Source organism: Heterodontus francisci, chromosome 36 (assembly GCF_036365525.1).
Source record: "Heterodontus francisci isolate sHetFra1 chromosome 36, sHetFra1.hap1, whole genome shotgun sequence".
Lineage (NCBI taxonomy): Eukaryota > Metazoa > Chordata > Chondrichthyes > Heterodontiformes > Heterodontidae > Heterodontus > Heterodontus francisci.
Window position 1 is genome coordinate 29,299,287 of NC_090406.1, and position 19,930 is coordinate 29,319,216.

The window sequence follows — 19,930 nt, forward strand, 5'->3', positions numbered from 1 at the left end:
AGCCCCAAAGCCCGGACGGAGGAGTCAGGGGGAGGTTCAAGGCAGTTTTTTTGAGAGGGCGGGGGAATTTCAAGGAGAAAGGAGAGCAGCAGCAGCCGGGCACATAGACACACACATAGGCAGCAGCACCAAGGCAAGAGGCTCAATCTATATCATCCAGCAACGTGTCTGGGCAAGGAAGAGTGCAGAGAATCGGCAGCAGGAGCGGAGGAAAGTTCCCAGGCTTGGCTTTGGGGCACTGACAGCGAGTTGGAGCTGCCCAGGGTGAGCCAGAGGCGGCCTCCCCCTCCTGTAACCGGGGGGCTGGGGGGTGTTTGCAGGACACTGACACCCTGGGACATTTGACAGCTGCAAACCCGCTCTGCAGCACTCCAGGGGGGAAAATATATTTAAAGGACGAATAGTGTGTGACACAGAACTGGGGCCAAGAAACGGCCAGGGTTGACCTGGAAGGCTGGGGCAGTTCATTATCCCTCCCCCCCTCCTACCCCCATCCCACCCTCTACCCCCACCCCCACCCAAAGTGCCCATACTGAAGGCTTAACGATGGCAGCTCGCTGGCAGCCCGGCTTTAAGTTTGATGCCCATGCTCTCTGGCAGATGGACGGAGAACGAGGGTTGCAGAGGAGGCCGGTCTGAGAGTGAAGGATCCCAGGGTCTGTCTGTCTTTTTAATGTCTTGGAGAAGGATTTCAGCATTGGCAGCGTGAGACATTCCGAGCCCGGACTCCCAATATCAGCGCAAGAGCAGGGGCTGGAGAAACCGCTCGAAAGGTACGTGGGCAATGTCCAAGGGCGGGAGACAACTTTGCCGGGGGCGGGGGCGGGGGCATTCGGAGTTCTTTCCTGATTGTGTTTTTTCCCCCCCTAATTTTAACCGCTGTAAAATGAATTGGGTGCGAATCCTACAGAAATGATAGCAAATTGCAGCTGGCATTCTGTGGGATCATTGAATGATGACGGGTTAGCTCAAGGTTACAGTGAACAGTAGGAACCAGGAGCGAATGGAATCAGTAAAATCCCCCCCCCCCCCCCAAAAACCAATCCTGAGGTCAGCTCCTGAACCCCCCCTCTTCTGCACCCGGCTCTGAACTCCAAAAGCAAATGTCAGAAAGTATATAACCAAGAGATACTTCTCCCCAGGGTTTGACAGCTGAGGCATACTAATAATTTATTACTTAAATACATGTTAGAGGTTAATTCATTCTTATGAGCTTCACGGGTTATATTGGATGCACTGCTGTGAGGTTCCACTTTGTGAATTGTAGCAGAGAATTCGACACGAACACCTTCAGAAAGTCTCTGTTACCTCGTCTCCTTACCTCTCCCTACCCCTCGCTGTCTCCTTCTCCTCCAATACCCAGTCTCTCTCTCTCTATTCCACTCCTCCTCTCAATCTGGGACTTTCTCTAATTCAGCTTCTTTCTCTTTCCTCCTGACCCAATCTTTCTTTTTAACCAAGTCCCTCTCTCTTTCCATCCCCCACCCCCTGTCTCTCCCTCCCAATCACACATTCTCTCACTTTCTCCCCCCCCACCCCCAACCCGCGCCCCCAGTATTTGGCAGTGGGAAGGAACTGCCAGAGGTTCAGTAATACAAAACAGATACCACTACATTAGGTACGTAATAATTATTCTCCATATCTGGGAGCTGTGTTCAGGCATAGAGCGGGGCGGGTCACAGATCCTGCTCATTATCGCAGACTGGGTTTTTATCGCTGCTGTCGGTGAGAATCAGCGGACACTTTGCCGGGTTAGATATACTCTGCACTCAATGGAAATATTTCACCTTTTATCTGTAACTGGAAGCTGTATTAAGAAGCTGGGAGCGAGTAGCAGACGGGCGCTGTGCAGTTAATGAGGGTAAGTTCCCCCCCCCCCCCCTGTGTCCACCCAGTTTTGGAATGTACTGACAGCTCCAGGATTTGAGAGTCCGTTTGCATATTTTGGGAAATGTCCCCACTTCCATTGCCCCCCCCCCCTTTCATTATCACTTGGAGAACTCTCACCCTGCAGTCTTTGAGGGTATTCTGCACTTTTTATACCCTTTGACACCCCCACTCTCTGCACCCTTTAAGACGACTACCGTCGCCCCCTCAAACACACACACACACACACACACAGTCTGCACCCTTTGAGATCCCCGCTCTTCTCTTCCATGGTCTCCCTAACCCATTTGTGCTCGGCTTCTCCGACTTTCCTGTGCTGGTACCTCGGTTGAAGGAGCCCTTTCGTTCGGCTCATCCCAAGTGCTGGGGATTTTCTCATTTTTCTGCACTGCAAATAACCTCGTCGCTCCGAACAGCCGGACAGTACACCGTTTGACCTGAAGTTAGGCTCAGTTATAGTTGGCGTTCAGTTCCCAGACTGTATTGTAGTCCGTGTGTTTAAGTTCTGGACATCACAGCAATATAGGGGTCAGCACTGGTCAGTAATTCTGGTACAGATTGCAAACTTGTCGAATTTTATTTCAAAAAGTAAAAAAAAAAGCAGAGGTTACTTCTTTGAACCAACGTGAGCAGCTGCCCATCCTTCCAAGGGTTTTGATGCAGTCTCACAAATCTGCCCCATGGTACCAAGCAGAGAGCCACAATGGGTGGAACAGCGCAATGCTTCATTCCCAGATCCATCCCTAAGACCTGCTTCATGCTCGATAGCTGCTCTCAATCGTCTCTGGCGAGTTTAGGATTTGGTTTCGGCTGCCTAGGCCTCCAGCTCTGGTTAGATGAGTATAAAAGATTACACGAGCAGGGGTATTCTCCATACGTCCTGGTCCACGCAACCAGGACAAATTAACTGGCATTTTATCACCTTAATGTTTTTTTAGGACTTTGTGTGCAAATTGGTTGCTATATTTGTTTACATAATATCAGTGACTACACGTTAAAAAGTCCTTTAGTGGATGGGGCACTCTGAGGACGTGAAATGCGTTCATCATATCAATACAAATACTCTTATATAAAGCAGCTTTTCCATGCTTTGGGGTGGGATACAGTGACACTGACTAAAACTTAGGTGGAACAGCAGCTGCGTCACAAATGGTACCGACATTTACAAATCACAGTAGAAACTTACAGAAGGTCATTTATGCATTATGATGGCATATGAGACATGGATTTGGGCAACAAATTGACAGGAAATATATTTAGTAATCTACTTGGGGAGTCAGCAAATAATGTGGTGAACTGCAACCACAGCAATGGGTGCTTGGATGGGGAAACTTTCATTTACTGTGAAACGATTGTGGGCCTGATGACGAAATAATGAAGCTTGGCTGCACTATGACGGACTGCCTTGAGATTCTTATCCATAACCCTCTGATTCAAAATGATTAAGCTCCAAGGCCATGGCAATTTTCTTTATTTTTCTTTGTTGATTAAACCAGTTTTATTCTAATTTTGTCCAGCAGTTCAACAAAACAAGTTATATTTTTCCCAGTGGTTGCAATTTACACATGCATTAGAGTCCAGTGAAACTTGTATTCATTCTATCCAAAAGAACGAAATGTCCATGTAGTTAGGCCAGAAGAAAGTTAATATATTAGATCTGGTTTTATAAATACCAAGGAAGGGCATCTAGTATCCTGAAATACTATGTTTACTATGTATTAACCCTTTACATTATACCAACCTTTTGCCTCTCGACCTATACTTTGTCTCCTGATGTTGATTTGACCATCTGAGTTTTCTATGCTGTTATTGGAAATCTTCAAGCCTATTCATTTTATTTAGAATGCGGAGTAGTGGAATCTTCTTATGCTTCGTTGAGACCTGCTGAATTCTCCAGATATCCCATTATGGGTGCCAATTTAAATTTGATCGATAATTTTAAATGAAGACATTCGTAGAGTTCCTTAAGACGAAATACTCCCAGAGAGAAATAACACGAGTATGCACCTGTATAATCTGTTGTACAGAAACAGGTTCCCTGCTCTGGCTCTCCCGCTGCAAAGTAGGAACACCCAATGCAGTCACAGCCTGTGATGTTAATTACTGGATGGCAAATCATGGCTGGGGCAGTGCAATTTCCTGATTGGTGTTACTGCAGTTGCAGCGAAAAGCATCTCTGGTCGGAGGAAATAGCCTGGCGGAGCATGGCAGCCTATAGCTGGAAACAGGCGGGTGTTCTGGAAGGTGACTATAATAATGGTGGCGGTTGGAGTGTTAGTGTTAACTTGCGGAAATCCTACTGACCACATTTTGAGGCCATTAAAAATCGGCCTGTCCTTCTGTAACTTTGGCAAGCAAGTTTAGCAAAACTTTGGGAGAAATGATTGAAATGGCTGTTTACCAAATTTATTTGAGGTTTCCACTGACCTTTCCACCAAGCTATGGCAGGAGATTGGGAGAACTCCCGTGGAAATCCCAGGCGCCAGTGTATTGTATTATCATAAAGTTTTGTTTGTTTGCTCGGGAACCCATCCACAAACATCCTAAAACAATCTCCTCTCTTAGTTGGACAATTGTGAGTCACTATTTTGCCTGGGAAAGACAGCAATTACAAATTCCCAGGACAGATGGCGCTGGTGCTAAACAAATTAAAATCAGGATGTTGGGAAAGAACAGCGACCTTCCTAACTTTAGGGGTCAGATGAAGTAGTTCTCAATAACAGTAAGTGTGCAGAAGATTTCTGTTGCAGTGTATTAGCAAGGATTTCAAAATAGAAAAAAAATTCTTGGGTGTTGCTGCAAAGCAAATTTTTGTTTTATATTTGCTTTCAATAATTTTTTTGTGCTTCACATTTCCACTTATAATTGTAATTTTTTTAGTTGTTTTCAGTTGTAAAATTCTAGTCTGTGTTTTATATTCCAACAATCCAAAGAGTGTTACACTCTTTCTAGATTGTGGTACATTCAGGGTGTTGATTTCTGCAGGTAAGGGTATTTGTTAATTGTTGTGTAACATAGCTCTGAAAAGGATAGATTATTTGTAAAAGCATAGGTTCCAGATCATAGCTTACACAAACTGCTGTGAATCAATTGAGAGGACCTGAACTTATAATTCTGATATTTGGAAAAAGAGCAAAACATGGAACAGAGATCAGTCTACCTAATATCTGTAATGGGAAACACTTGTAAGCAAGCATTATGTGGGAGGTTATAAGAGCTCATCAATCATCAGAGGTAACAATGCTCATGTCTCTTTAATCTGCTAGAGTTCTTTGAAGAGCCAAACAAATCATAGATATAATTTATTTGAATTTCCAGAAGACATTTGATAAAGATCTATGTGTTAAGATCTTCAAACAGCTCATGGAATAAATGTTGAATTGAAAACTTCAGCTAGGCAAATAGGAAGGAAAGGCAGTGACAAATGTAGGGAAAAACTGTATCTGGAAATAGCAAGTTCAATTTTACAGAGATCTGTTTTGAGACATGTTGCAATATAAAATAAAGAACTTACATTTGTGTAGCACCTCTCACATCCTCATGATCTCCAAAAGTACTTTACACCAATGAATTATCATTATTTTTATTCATTCATGGGTTGTGGGTATCGCTGGCTAGGACAGCATTTATTTCCCATACCTAATTGCCCTTGAGAAGGTGGTGGTGAGCCGCCTTCTTGAACTGCTGCAGTCCATGTGGATTACGTACACCCACAGTGCTGTTACGAAAGGAGTTACAGGATTTTGACCCAGTGACAGTGAAGGAATGGCGATATAGTTCCAAGTCAGGATAGTGTGTGGCTTGGAGGGGACCTTGCAGGTGGTGGTGTTCCCATGCAACTGCTGCCCTTGTTCTTCTAGGTGGCAGAGGTCATGGGGTTTGGAAGGAGACACTAAGGAGTCTTGGTGCGTTGCTGCAGTACATCTTGTAGATGGTATACACTCTGCCTCTGTGCGTTGGTGGTGGAGGTAGTGAATGTTTGTTTGTGGATGGGGTGCAAAACAAGCGGACTGCTTTGTCCTGGATGGTTTTGAGCTTCTTGAGTATTGTTGGAGCTGCGCCCATCCAGGCAAGTGGAGAGTATTCCATCACACTCCTGACTTGTGCCTTGTAGATGGTGGACAGGCTTTGAAGAGTCAGGAGGTGAGTTACTCGCCACAGGATTCCCATTGACTCCGGTTTTGCTAGGGCTCCTTGACGCCATACTCGGTTAAATGCTGCCTTGATGTCAAGGGCAGTCACTCTCACCTCACCTCCTTGAGTTCAGCTCTTTTGTCCATGTTTGAACCAAGGTTGTAATGAGGTCTGGAGCTGAGTGGCCCTGGCAGAACCCAAACTGAGCATCACTGAGCAGGTTGTTGTGAAGCAAGTGCCGCTTGATAGCACTACATTTTCCATCACTTTACTGATGATGGAGAATAGACTGATGGGGCAGTAATTGGATGGGTTGGATTTGTCCTGCTTTTTGTGTACAGGACATACCTGGGCAATTTTCCACATTGCCGGGGAGATCCCAGGGTTGTAGCTGTACTGAAACAGCTTGCTTAGGGGTGCAGCAAGTTCTGGAGCACAGGTCTTCAGTACTATTGCCGTACTATCATAGGACCATTAGAATAGTTATAGCACAGAAGGAGGCCATTCGGCTTGACTGTGCTAGCTGTCTTCAAGCTCAACTCACTTAGTTCCGCATCCCTGCCTTTTCCCAATAGCCCTGCAATTTTTTTCTCTTCACATAATTGTCCAATTCTCTTTGAAAGCCACAATTGATTCTCCTCCACCACACTCTCAGGCAGCAATTTCCAGATTTTAACCATGCGCTGCGTAAAAGTAGTTTTTCCTCATGCCGTCGTTGCTTCTTTTGCAAATCACCTTAAATCAGTGTCCTCTGGTTCTCTATCCTCCCAACAATGGGAATTTTCTCCCTATCTACACTGTCAAAACCCCTCATGATTTTGAGCACCTCTCTCAAATCTCCTCTCAACTTTCTCCAAGAAGAACGGCTCCAGCTTCTCCAATCTATCCATGTAACTGAAGTTTCTCATCCCTGTGTGTGAATCTTTCTGCACCCTCTCTAATGTCTTCATATTAAACCAGGTCCCTCTGCTCCTGCACCCCTTTTAGAATTGTTAGAATTATTTTCTATTGCCTCTCCTCATTCTTCCTACTAAAATGAATCATTTCCCACTTCTCTGCATTAAATTTCATCTGCTGCTTGTCTGCCCATTCCATCAGCCTGTCTGTCCTTTTGAAGTTTAACATTGACCTCCTTACAGTTCACAATACATCCAAGTTTTGTGTCATCCACAAATTTTGAAAGTGTGCCTTGTACACCCAAGTCTAGGCCACTTTTCCTCCACAACCGTTCACCATTACTCTCTGTTTCCTGTTACTGAGCCAATTTCATATCCGTGCTGCCACTGTCCCTTTTATTCTATGAACTTGTGTTTGAAGTATAGTCACTGTTATTTTTGTAGGCAAACATAGCAGCCAGTTTGCACACAGCAAGGTCTCAAAAACAGCAATGAAATGCATCGCTAGTTAATCCGTTTTTAGTAGTGTTGGTTGAGGGAGAAATGGACATTTGATGATGCCATAGAAAGATAGAACTTGCATTTATATTGTATCTTTCACATCCTCAGAACATCCCAAAGTTGTTAGCAGCAAATGTTTACTTTTGAAGAATAGTCAGTATTGTAGGCAAATATGGTAGCCATTTACACCCAGAAAGGTCCCTTAAACAGCAGGTGAGACAGATGGAGGAGATACATGATCTAGACTTTTAAATGTCAAAAGACATGGATATACAGATAATGCTGTTTTACCTAGATTACGAGCAAAAGGTTGGAGAGCATACATATAAATTTAACAAGCCTCAGAAAAGGTTAGAGATTAGAGGAGAAATAGTCATGGATCTTTGACGTAGTCATGTGTTATGATGTCACTGAGACTGTTAACATTAAAAATGAGATATGAACCCCCAGACCAATTAAAAAAATTACGTGACAAGATTTCATGTTTTGAGACTTTTATTATAACAACCAAGCTAAAAGAAATACCCATTAAGTCAATAGTACTTTGTAAGTAACTGATATCCCAAATTACAAAGGTGTTTTCTTGTGAAAATACTTGAAAACTTCACACCATGCTATACATTACACAGTCCTTTACTTTACTTTAGAGATACAGCACTGAAACAGGCCCTTCGGCCCACCGAGTCTGTGCCGCCCATCAACCACCCATTTATACTAATCCTACACTAATTCCATATTCCTACCACATCCCCACCTGTCCCTATATTTCCCTACCACCTACCTATACTCGGGGCAATTTATAATGGCCAATTTACCTATCAACCTGCAAGTCTTTGGCATGTGGGAGGAAACCGGAGCACCCGGAGGAAACCCACGCAGACACAGGGAGAACTTGCAAACTCCACAAAGGCAGTACCCAGAATTGAACCCAGGTCGCTGGAGCTGTGAGGCTGCGGTGCCAACCACTGCGCCACTGTGTCCTCTTTGGCAAAATCTTTGTGGTTTGAAGTCCCAAACTCCTCCCAGTTGCAATGGGTTGGACCTCCCAGACCTTTCTCAAAGTTAGTGGCCTCTTCGCTCATTTCTTCAAGTACTTTCAACCTAGACATCTGTGAATAGGGCGATTCCTGGTGATCTTGCTGGTCTACTTTTTCACAAGCTTTAACTTTCAAAACAGGTTGAAGTCTTCGCAGCCTTTTGCTGTATCAGTATTCGCTGAGATCAAGTGTTCCCTCTCTCCTTTGAGGTTGCCACCATCGGTTGTCTTCTATACAGCCTGCTCTGGGGCTGCCACCACTGTTTTCCTTTCTTACAGTCCATCTGCCTTCAGAAAATCTGTTCAATTTATCTGGAATCAAATGTCACTAGCTTATTATCCTACTCCAAAATGCAAACTCCAGAAGTATGGTTTCCGCAAAGCCACCTGGGCCTTCCTTTGTTCCCAGGTGTTAACAGCAGTCATGCACATCTGCAGCCTCAGAATCACTTGACTGCTTGTTTGCAATCTAAAAGTCTGGGAGGGTGAAACCCATTGTTTTTCAGGTGGTATACCCTGTAGTCTCTGTTTTACAAAAAGTCTTTGATCTGTGTTCTCTGTTGTCCTGGTAATCAAGATTTCAGTCTTGTCCTTAAGCAGGGTGAATGTGAGGTCTCCTGACTTCTTGGACTCCATCTTAAATTTTTTTTGAAAAATCAGTTTTAAAAACATAATCACATTACAAAGTGCAGTGTTCACAATACTTCCCCCCACTAAAAATAGAAAATTCATTACCATAGTCATGATTTGTTAAACAACATAATCACATATAACATTGTAACATTGTAAATATTTTCATTATTAACACTTTACACAGGTAACAACCATATTTTATATTTGTATTGTTTGCCTCCATTATACCCTTTCTTTATATTCTGGATAGAGCAACGGCAATTACATTCCTCTTTCTGTAATATGTACAGTCTTTAGGGTAAATGCTTGTAATATTAAACTCCACTGAAATAATCTGGCATTCTTGGTTTTGAACTTTTTTTAGAAGCCTTAATGGATTAAGATCGGTATAAACCATTCTATCCCCTTGGCAATTATTGACATATACTTCAAAATGTTGAAGGCCAATACGAGATCTAAAGCCATCTTTACAATAGTGGAGTATTTCTTCTGGTACTTATTTAGTTTTGTAGAAAAATAACTGGTTGTTCAATACCAATATCATCATCCTGGAGTAATACTGCTCCTACTTCATCACTGGCATCAATAGCTACCTTAAAGGGCTTGCCAAAATTTGGTGCCATTAGAACAGGTTCATTTATTAAAATTCAACCTTTCAAATGCCATTTGACAGGATTCCGTCCACTGGATCCTCCAGCTCTTTTTAAAATAAATTCGTCAGTGGAGTTACTACTGTACTGAAGTTAGGAACAAACTTCCAGTAGAATCCACTCATCCCTTGGAATCGTATCTCCCTTTGGGGTCTGGAAAGTCTATTATTGCCTGAACTTTAGCTTCCCTAGGCAACACTTGACCTTGACCCTTTACATACCCTATATAGGCGATCTTAGTCTTAGCAAACTCGCTCTTCGCTAAGGTTACTACCAAATTGGCACTCTCTAACCTGTCGAAAAGAGCCTTTGAGTGTTTAACATGGTCTTCTTAGGTGTCATTGTATACCAACAGATTATCAAGATATCCAACATAATTGCTTAGTCCAGCAATCACCTGGTTAGTCCATTTTTGAAATGTGGCCAGTGCATTTTCATACCAAATGGCATGACCTTACACTGAAATAGGCCATCTGGAGGTCACCAAGGTGGAAATTTCTTGAGCTTGGTTGGTCAAGGAGACATGTCAATATCCTTTCAGCAAGTCAATTTTGCTAATAAAGACTGAAATCCCCAATTTGTCAATAAAATCCTCAAGTAGTGGGATTGGCTAAGAGTCTATTTTAGTTACTGCATTGATTTTCTGATAATCAATACAAAATATTTTGGAACCATCTGGTTTTGGTACTAGCACCATCAGTGAACTCCATCTACTTTGGCTTTGTTAATTATATCATTCTTTAACATATATATTGAACCTCCTCTCTGACCTGAGCCAATTTATCAGGATTGAATTGATAAAAGTTCTGTTTAATGTGTGTAGTTGTCCCTACATCAACCCCATGAATAGCCAGAGGAATTGGCTTATCAGCATGTACTGTTTTAAATTCTTTCAACTGCTCAACTATGTCCCTTTTATGCTGTTCATTGTAGAACTGTATCTAAACTTTCTAACACTTCTGTGTTTGCCAATTTCACTGCAGGGGGTTCAATCTGAGAGTTCAATCTCTGCCCCTTCATCCTGTTCATTAAAAGTAACACCACCCTTAACCACCTCTTCAGTCATTTGACATACATTTACCGGCTGACAAGGCTCACAGTCATAGTATCTTTTCAACAGATTCACGTGACGCACCCTTTGACTTTTCCGTCTGTCTGAGCCAAATAATTCACCTCACTGAGTTTCCTCTTCATGAAGTAAGGTTCACTGAACCTAGCTTCCAATGGTTCCTCAGGCTAAGGCAATGAAACTAACCCCTTGTCTCCAGGCTGCAAACTACATGCCTGAACAGTTCTATCCACTTGGTTTTTCATCACTTGCTGAGAAATCTTGAGTCATTTTCTGGCCATCTCTCGAGCTTTTTTGAGTCTTTCTCAAAATTCTGACACACAATCTAAGAGGGTAGTTTCCTGTTCCTGTGCTAAAAATCTCTCCTTAATGAGTTTAAGGGGACCCCTAACCTCTTGTCCATAGACCAATTCAAATGGACTGAAACCAGTGGACTCATTTGGTGTGTCCCTGGTGGCAAATCATAAAAATGATATCCCCTTATCCCAATCATGAGGATACTCAAAACAATAAGCCTTTATCATACATCTTAAGAATTGGTGATATCTTTTCAAAGCATCTTGTGACTGCGGGTAATAGTGGACGATTTGAGCTCTCTCTCTCCCAAATTGCTCATGACCTCTTGAAATACCCCTGGTCTGACTGAATTTCTTTTGACAATCCATATCCAGTGAAAAATTGGATTAATCCCTCAATCAAAACCTTTTCTGTGATATTTCTCAAAGGTATTGTCTCTGGAAACCTAGTGGACAAATCCATGATGGTTAAGAGAAACTTGTGACGTGCCTTAGTTGTGGGTAAGGATCTGACAAAATCCACAAGAACCCTACTAAATGGCTCATTGAAAGCAGGTATTGGTCAATGGGGCTGGTTTAATCGAAGGTTGTGACTTCCCAACTACCTGACATGTATGATAAGTTCTGCAAAATTCAACCACATCATTATGCAAGCCTGGCCAATAAAAATGCTGTTTTATCCTGACCAGAGTCTTTCGAAAACCCACATGACCTGCCACTGGAATCTCATGGGCAATTCTCAAAATCTCACTGTGGTACCCTGGAGAAGAACAACCTAGTGAACGATAGCCCAATGTTCATCCGCGGGCCTCTGGGGAGGTCTCCACTTTCTCATTAGAATGCCATTCTTAATATAATAGCGCTCAGGAACCTTTTCAGCTTTTGTCTCAGAACACACCGTTTGAGACAAACTTCTTAAATCAGGGTCTGCCTGTTGGGCCTCAATCAAAGACGATCTGCTAAACAATTCACCATTGCTAGCCTTGGAGCCTCTTCCACCAACATCCCCATCCAAATCCTTGAGATAAAAAAAGTCTCAGCCAACCAAACACCTGAATTGTTCTCCACAACAACTAAACCCTTCTCATCTTGTTTAATCTTATGAGCCTGGGATCTTGTCACTACACAATCTGGGAATATTCCAGGAAATTCCTCCTGCAAAACTTCTGTTTCAGCAACTTCAACTGACTTTTCTGAGACTACTGGAGATGCCAATAGCTTAACCCCAGCTAAGTCATTCCCTACCAACAAATCCACTTGTCCCAGATTTGCATATTGAACAATTCCCACTGTTACAGGATCAGTGACAAAATCACATTGCAAATTAATCTTACGCAATAGAATGGATGAATAAACCCCCTCAATGCCCCATACCATGACTTTTGCATTCATCGTACTATTTGGGGGAAAACCTACGTCCTTTTACTATTAATGACTAGGTTGTCCTGTATGTCTAAGCAGCACAATTGGCTTGCCTGCCTCATCTGACAAATATGGGACACCTTACTCCTGAACACAAAACTTCCATAACCTTTAGGGGCCTGACTTAATTCATTAGCACACAGGAGATAACATTTCTGCTTGCCATCCAACATGGCCAAATCCGCTGGCTTGTCAACAGCACCACCTATTGGGGCATCCTTTTCAGGACAGGCTTTCGGTAAACCTACTCCAGCTACGGTCTTACCTTTCTCCAGCATTCTGATTTTATATGCCCTCTTTTTAGAACAAAAATAACATGTTGGACCTTTTGACTCAACCCTCCTGACTTTGTTTTTTACTCTGAGGATTGCCTGTTTCCTCTCCTTTACTCTCTCTCACTAAAACAAAATCTCTTCTCATTATCCACTCTTCTATCTTTCCAACTTCTTTGAAAGTTTAGAAATTGGGGCCTGTAACTACTGCGTTTGTGAGTCAATTTGTAATCATCTGCCATTTCTGCAGCATTCCTTATTTTACCAACTTTATGTTCCTCCAGATGGGATTGTCCTTCTGAAGGGATACTATTTTTAAATTCCTCCATTAGAATTACATCCCTAAGGCTTTCAAAGTCTTGTTCAATTTTCATGGACCGATACCAATGATCAAATATCATTTCCTTCTCCCTGGCAAATTCCACAAATGTCTGACCCTGTTCTTTTCTTAAATTCCTGAATTTTTGGCTGTAAGCCTCTGGTACCAACTCATAAGCATTGAGAACTGCAGTTTAGCCACTTCATAATCACTTGACTGTTCCTCCGAAAGTGTTGAATATACCTCTAACGCTTTTGCCACTAACACACTTTGCAATAAAATTGTCCAACTTTCTTTCAGCCATTGCCACCTCATAGCATTTTTTTCAAAGGATACAAAATTCATTTCCACACCTTCCTCACTGAATATAGGCACTAAGCAAATATTCCTTGCCAAATCAAACCCAGGAGTTAAATAAGAATCATCCTCAAACCTTCCTGCCACTCCCTGTTCACATAAAGTTTTTCTCTGTTCAGTGTAAATTTACCAGCTTCGGCGGTGAGCTTCAAATGTGGCGGGGCGCACGCATGGGATTTGCTTCGCTATTTGAATGAGCCATTTAAATGAGCCGTCACGCTGAATATTGTGGCAGCTCCGCGACATGCAGTCCACGCGGGCGGACTGCCATTGTTTACGTCCGCCGCTGATTTCAGCAGCAGCATTGTAAAATGCAGCCCATAGAGTCTCTGTGGTTTTACAAGCATTTAATGTAGTCATAATATCATCAAAGGTATTGTGAAATTCCTGACTGTTTGACCCCTCCAGGAACTACGGTCCTGTAATTTGGACAGTTTAATGCCAGTTTGAAAAGACTTCAATATTTGTTGAATGGAGATTGAAAATACAAATTCTATGAGTTTACTCTTCAATGAGTCAAGTGTTATAATATCTTCAGATATTACATCCCTCTGTTATTGTACATCAGTTAACAAGTATATGCTTCAGTGATTATAATCAGAAATACACCTTTCTGTTGTATTACTCTTCATTCACTGTACCTTTCAGGTATTCCACTCTTCAGTTATATACCCCTCAGCGAGAGTAACTTTTGAATTTGGGCTTGCCACAGATACGTTCTTGGTTCAGTGGTGGCATTGTTTCTGTAAGCAGAATTAACTCTGGGAATTAACTCACATTCCATGGCAGAATTTTATGCCCCCATCCCTGGGAGTGGGCTTGGAGGTAGGGGAAGCATAAAATCAGGGGGATGGCTGGGGATGCCTTGCCCATCGCTTACCGCATCTGCTGGTATTTTAACAGAGGTGGGGGAGGCAGCAGGTGGCCAACTAGCCCTTGGGCCAATTGAGGCCCTTAGGTGGTCAATTAATGGCCACTTAAAGGCCTCTTCCTGCTGTCGCTGGTATTTTACCTGCAGCAAATGGGCACTCCACCACCTGGGAAGGTCGCCCAGTAAAACCTGGCAGTCTCCCTGTGGCATCGGTGGGGGGAGGGGTCCTTCCTGATTGGGCATCCTGTGCCCTCTGGAGGGCCCCCCAACAGCACGTGCCAAATCCGCTGGAAGACACCCACCTCACCCCACACCCATCCTTGCGATCGAACCCTCCCCTTGCTGGGGCCTGCCTGATTGGCCCCAGCGATACCTGACCCCACTTACTTGTACTCTGGGCCTCCTCGATGGCTGCTGCTCTGGGGACTGCTGCAGTCCCAGTGGTGGCACTGCTCCCGGTGGTGCTGCTGGGACTGAAGAGCTGCCGGTCTTCTGATTGGCTGGCAACTCTTGGAGGCGGGGTTTCCTGCCCTAGAGGGGCAGAAGCCATGACTGCAGGCAGTTAATTGCCTGAGGGCCATAAAATATGCTTGTGGCTTCCAGGGCTGGCAGAGGTGGGCTTGCCCAAACTTTCCAGCCACTGTGCAGGGCCTCCACCTCTGCATTAAATCTCAGCCCATATCTACTTCTGGAGGGATGTACCAATAGTACCCTTGTAACTTGAATTGGATATTTATGTCTTTCGCACATGCACTGCTTCACCTCTCTGCAGGCTCATTGAGCAATGACTTAGTGTGTCGAGGGCTATTACAAATGGAAAAGCTATTTATTTCATGATAAATTGAACAGATTGGCCATTATGACTAGACTCACTCAATTCAAAAATATGACTTTTATTCTCATAATAAAACATGATCCGCTTCCCCACATCAATGGGCCCTCTTACGTAACTTGAACAAGACAATTTCTGACCGTTGCTTGCTGCACCTAACCCTTCATATGGTCTTTTTTTGTCTGACTGCATCACAGCATTCTTCAAACACCTTTGCTTATGGTCTGTGTGTTTTATCTCTTGCTGTTCACAGCTAAGAAAGAGAAGTTCTGCCAGAACTCCTGTCAAGCATCCAACACAATGGGTGATGTTTATCAATTACTGAGACAAGCTAACAAATTGCTTCCTATTTGCAGTCTCTGAGGAAACAACATTAAAGCTAGCTAATTAGCATTGTAAATACATATCATCTCGGACCCCTTTACAACTTGCATGAATACATTAAATTTTAAAACAATTCTTGAACCTATCAATGATTGCAACCATCAGACACTAAAACCTTCATTACTGTCAGTACTAGACAGTCAGCACAGGAGAAATGTTACTGTTATTACTGAGACAGCCAGCATGAAGACAGTCATTACTATTGACATCAGGATAGACAGTAATTGGAGCATCGGGAGAGGCTGTAGTGTCAGCACGGAGAGAGGCAGTACCAGCAATGCCAGGGGAGGCAATGGTTGCATTAGTGTCAGCACCCAGAGAGGAAGCAACAGGAGAGACACAACCATCAGTTCTGAGACTGCCAGTGTCAAGAGGTACTACACATTGTTAGCACTGGTGTGAAAACCTTAAGATTCAGTAGTTTTATAACACGAAATAATTAGAAACTCGCAGAGGATGGGGTGCAAATGTCAGCTGTATAAATACAGCAACCTGAAAAATATTGTTAAATTGAATCCAACCTTTCTTTGAGTGAATGGGAAAGAGTTTGAGGAACTACAGTTGTTGCATTATGACTTCCCTTACATAACACATAGTTTTATTGTAAACAGAATTAAATTATTATGTTAATTGTGATCTCTGCTGACAGTATTGGTGCTGGAATCAAATTGGACAATCAGTTTTTTGAGGCTGAATGTGACAAATCCTGAATAACCAAGAGTACTGCACATGGTTTCGTAGGAGGGATTTACTGGACCATAAGAAACTTTAAGGGTTTAAGTCTGGGTATATGGAACATATGCAGCTCCAGACTACCAAAAGACTTGCATCTTCTCCTACTTGCTTTCTTGAGCAATCATCAATATACTTGGCAATCTTTTTCCTGGTTCCACCCACCCCCACCCCTCCCCTCCAAATAGACCACTTGTAATTCATTGCTGACAGTCAAAACCCATACTGTGAAACATGACACCCACTCACCACAAATAAGGGACGACAAAAAAACACCAGATAGATTTTCAAGAGTCACTCCCAACTGCCTAGAACCAACTTGGCACAGTATTAGAGATAGCCAGAAGGACATCTAGCAGGACATGACTTTCTGCACGTGTGTGCGCTGGCAAGTTTCTTTTCAAAAGGGCAAGGTTGTTCAGAATCAGGTTTCAAGATGCTCTGTTGCAAATTGCTGCCCATGATTGTGGTTGCGAAACTCTTCTGAAAAATGTGGGCTGTAAATATGAGGCCTGGGGGACACAATGCTTCTCTATTCAGCTACAGCACAGTGTTTCTCAAAAGAATAGACTCCAAGTATTTTGTGACTGTGGTTCTCTGCCTGCATAAACTGTTCTCTCTGGGAATGGCAAAAGAGCGAAATAAACATATACTTCGTGAAGCTGTAGCACTTAAATCCTCTGTTACTAAATCCAAGTTTTGTTTATAAGAGTTTATGTTGAGTTACTAAACATGGGCCTTGAAATAAATATAAAAGCAATGTAGTACAGCTTGTTTACATATATGTGCGAGGGTCTGAGTTCAATCTCTTGAGTTAGCAAAGCTGCAACTTACTGAGAATCAACAAAGTATTTTTTCACATTCTGGGAGCCAGACGGATAATTATAACTTTGTAATTGTATTCCTCGAGATATAACTATTGCCTTTTTGATTGGATATCAACTGGTCTGTGGGCACTAATTTAATCCTCTGGTTTAAATTACTCCATTGGTGTTGGAGTCAATCCAAGTTGGTGTAACTGCTCCTGTGGGGGTCTGATTGGTTATTTGTTGGATTCGAACTGCTCTGATGTACAGGTGTGGTCCAAGATCTGAACGTTTCCCAGAGTTTTCTCAGCAACACAAAACAAATACCTGTACATAACTATCACATGTTTAACCCTAAGGCTAACCCATTCCAAGCCCTCAGTATTGCACGTGTACCTAACGAGTCTCTTCTAACTTGAAATCCTAAAGGAGATATAATAAAAATCTTGTAATTTGATGGGAAATTCCTCTCCCAGCTCCAACCTTCAAACTCACTTTCCTACACATTCTTCCTTTCCCTTACATCCTCACTGTGTTGAAATTGAGCCCTATCATCGTATACATACATACATACAGCACAGAAACAGGCCCTTCGGCCCACCATGTTCACGCCGGCCATCAAGCACCTATCTATTCTCATCCCATTTTCCAGCACTTGGCCTATAGCCTTGTATGCTATGGCGTTTCAAGTGCTCATCTAAGTACATCTTACATGTTGTGAGGGTTCCTGCCTCTACCACCCCTTCAGGTAGTGTGTTCCAGATTCCAATCACTTTCTGGGTGAAAACATTTTTCCGTATCTGCCAATTTTCAATGTTTTATGTTGGCAGTCAATGCTGCCAATCAGCATTTCTTAAGGCTTGTCAGCTACAGGCCTCACGATTATGGCTGTATCTAAATTGGGTGGACAATCTGCAAAGAAAATCTTATATATCTTGGTGGCAAGTTGAAAATCTACCCCACTGACTCTCTTTGCTTCATCGTTTTAATTGTTTCTAAAACTGTCTTCAAAGTGCTTTTGTGTTTTTTTGTACCAAGCACTTTTTCCCCTCATAAGCTCTTTACTCTGAAATAATGCTGTCAGGTCTGGTAAGCTCACTCACACTTGCATATAATAAAAAGCTGGTCACCTGATATATGATTGAGCGCCAACCTCTCTTAGTTTACATTGCAATCTTATTTCGGACTGTCTTATGATATTTTTATGGTCAGAGTGACTCTGAAATGTCTTCAGTTTTTCCTTCAGTGCACAAACACACCTCCCTACGTGTTGTTCCTCCCCACTACATTCTTATATGTTGAAATTAAGACTCAGTTTGCTGATGCACACTCTAACACATTCTTTCCCAAAACCACAAACCTATGGAACTCTTTACTTCTCCGTTCTCTTTTTCTCCAAGAATGTGTAGGCTCTAAAAATCCAAGCTTGACATCATCTCACAACCATTTTTTTTCACTTACCTTGTCTTGTATTGTACATTTCCCAATCTTGGTGTCTTGTACTGTGGACCTTGGCCCTTCACTTAGTTTCTCTACAAAAACTGCACATGGTATCATGCACACCTTGAGTAACATACACCTTTCCTTCTGCTTGCTGTCTGTACCTGCACTTCATATTTGATTGAACTGAGCAGAGTGGAAAGGAAACACTATCAATCTCCACTGTGCATTTCTATCCTCAGTTTGCTAGTTGTAGGAGCTCTTTTTTTGCTATAGCTGTCAACATTGAACAGATCCTAGTTGTGAGTCTTTCAGCTTCCAGCCACTTTCCTGAGGTTTTGTCTTCTACCAGAAATACAAATATGGTTTAGGAGCAGTGAGAGGCATCATTACAGGCCCATGGTTTAATTTGAGTCCATTGTCCTGTTGCTGCTGCGATTGAAGCTACTTCACGTTGCTGACTTTTTTCAGTTATCATTAGAGCTGCCGAGTCATGTCTCATAGTAACTATGGGAACAAAAGCCTTCGATTTCGGCGAGTCACTTATCAGAAATCACTTGGAAAAGGTGTTCTCACGCCAGTTATAGTGTAAAAGCAGCTGGTGCAAATCCCTGCATAAAAGGTAAGCCTTTAAAAGTTAACAAGTATATATTCACATCTTAATGATGAAAAAGAGCTGATTCTTTAAGTATTACACCAGGTAGCCAGAGTGCAGGTGTTTCAGGCGTGTGTTTAAGGACCGTTCGTAAATGTGCACCTTCCACAATTTCACAACCAGGTGCGTAGATAGTGAAGATGTCTCATTGTGAAAATAGAGCATTGTGCATTCTTCAGTGCAGTATTAAGAGGGGATTAAAATATTTCTCTTTTGTCCTTATTTCTCCTCCTCCCTTTCTTCCTTTTTTCCCCTTTAGTTAATTTTCTCTCCTCCTTGATGCACTGCAGATTCCATTTGTGCCAAGCACTCTCCATTACCTCATACAAGTGGCAATTCTTTAGTATGAACCTTGATGATGAGTGTCATTTTCGTGATTCTGTCTTGACCTGATGTCCACATATGTAGGGGTTGCTGGACAGGAACAGGAACCCAGGGTGTTTTTTTTTTTACTTAACTCAGGAGTATTGGGGTCATTGCAGCATCTCCATTTGTTGTTCTGGCTGAGAGCAGTTAACTGAATATTGACTGCAGATCAAACTTGGGGCTTTTTTTCTGGTCTGTGTGCCTCAGCTAATTACCAGTTGAGCTCGCTGTATGATCAAGCAGCTTTTCTCTTTGCGTGTAATGCATCCAAATTTGTTGATGATACAAAGCTAGGTGGTAATGAAAATTAGGGGGCACAAAGAGGCTGCAAAGGGATAAGGACAGTTTAAATGAGTGGACAAAAAGGTGCCA

The 19,930-nt window shown here is 42.7% G+C and overlaps 1 protein-coding gene across 1 annotated transcript in view; it reads left to right on the forward strand.

The window, feature by feature from the left end:
* The first annotated feature begins 626 nt into the window (after positions 1-626).
* The window catches only part of LOC137351387 (neurturin-like), a 113,309-nt gene continuing 94,005 nt past the window's right edge, over positions 627-19,930 (forward strand). Inside the window, exon 1 of the mRNA XM_068015830.1 lies at positions 627-773. The gene's annotated coding sequence lies outside the window, so the exon portion shown is untranslated. The remainder of the gene's footprint in view (positions 774-19,930) is intronic.